The sequence below is a fragment of the Athene cunicularia genome (genome assembly GCF_003259725.1).
Source record: "Athene cunicularia isolate RWA chromosome 11 unlocalized genomic scaffold, athCun1 chr11_part1, whole genome shotgun sequence".
Lineage (NCBI taxonomy): Eukaryota > Metazoa > Chordata > Aves > Strigiformes > Strigidae > Athene > Athene cunicularia.
This window is the reverse complement of record NW_020799113.1, coordinates 13,167,779-13,169,682: the sequence shown is the minus strand read 5'-3', so window position 1 is coordinate 13,169,682 and position 1,904 is coordinate 13,167,779.

Genomic DNA, 1,904 nt, shown 5'->3' with positions numbered 1-1,904 from the left:
TTGGCAATATCTCACACTACTTGTCTATGTGTAATTCTCTCAAATTTCATTAAATTCAGGACAAGATTAGTCAGGAAATTTCAGAATAACAATTGAACAAATGGTCTTGCCATATAACATTTAAAGGAAAAAAACTTAGAAAGTCTGCCAGTCCTCTTGTGGGAATAGAGGATATAGCAACTTTTTTTTTCATTCTATAAAACATGTCCTTTAAATATTTACTAGTCTTGTATTTTCTGCATGTGGCCACAGCCCAAGCAAAAGCCCTCTACCTCTCACTAAAGTATGCTTAAGAACATTCACTGCATATGTAATAAGAGTATTAAAGGATCCAGATGTGAATTAGAAAAACAACTGTGTCTATTATAGCTGAATTTCAAACTACTGGAGTAAGATCAAGCAGGAAAGTTGTGGTTTATTCCAGAGCACCACCCACATAATTCTCTGAGTAGGTTACCAAACGACAGTAAATCTAAGCAGTAAAATGCAAAACAAAGCTGTCACATCTGATTCATTTCCCAGGGACTGAATGGACAACTGACAAGAGATTTTCTCTAACTTCTCAAACTTTCAGAATAAACCTTGTGTAGATGTACAGCCACAAATATAATAAAATTCTAATTAAAAACTTACTTTCTTTGGCTATAAAATATAACATATGATTCAACAAATTTGAGGAATACTTACAGGACTATTGTGTGAGAATAAAATTAAAGCTTCTCTTTTGAAATAGATGCAGTTTAGTTTTGTACTACAAACCTCAGAGAAGTGAAATTTCAAGATGCATCACAGAACAGGTATTAGGGGGAAACAATACCTACACAGTGTTGATGAAACACCAATGACAGCAGTTTAAGCAATATCAGCAACTACACTATTATCTCTAAAAGACTCTATAATTAGTGTTATATTTAATTTTGGAAACTCTGCTTGCTTTAGGAAGTACTGCCAGGCAAAGCAAATGTGTTAACATTCACCATGTCTAGGAGGTCCTAATTTCTATCAAAGTTATTTTTAACCTATAATGGACAATACACATAAATTTTCCTTAAACTTATAAAGTATAATAAATATGATAAAGTATTTGCTTTCAAAACTGGCAAGCAAGTTTGGACACTCAGTCTGTGAGGCTGACCCGGTCCCAGCCTGTGCAGGACAGGCACAACCAGCATCGCTTTTTGTCAGGGCAGAGTAGACCCGTCCCTTGGATCAGCACAGACCTCTGAGTACCTCTGCGAACTCTCTACCCTTCCTCAGGCATATACAGCCTCTGTTCTCACTGCTACAAATCTGGACACAGGTTCCCAAACTCGGGGACTAGCAGGCCCCTGCTAGTGGCCTTTATCCTGGACTGAGGGCCTGCTGCAGGCTGGGGCTCTGCCTGGCGCACCGGGGCACAGCCCCACACCACAGCTGGGAAGCAGGTTACCCCCCCCGGCCCCTTTGGGTCTACCCGGGTGCAGTGTAACTAGGCTTTCAGGAAAGCCAGCTTCCCCAGCATCCCTTCTGCTGGTATCACAGCTGCCGCCTGGCACTCGCAGCCGTGGCAGGGAGGCCATTCTGCAGCACAGGCTAGCCCAAACACGGGAGTATTTAGGCTGAATCCTGCCAAAACCACTGAAACGCTGCACTGTCTGGGACCCAAGGGCGGGGGAGAAGGTTGCAGGCACAGCCTGCCACAGGCTGGGAGTAAGAGGCATCTCCAAGGGCGCAGGAGGGAGCTCACTGGCAGCTGTGAGGGGAGAGGGCGCGGGAGGCTGTGAGGGCTCCGGAAAGTCAACGCTGCCCAAGGAACGGGGCTGGGCCAGCCGGCCAACGCTCCCACCCCCAGCTGCGAGTACCGCCCGCCCTGCTCACCGCCGCGGAGCCGAAGGCAGCACCCGCCCTGCTCACCGCCGCGGAGC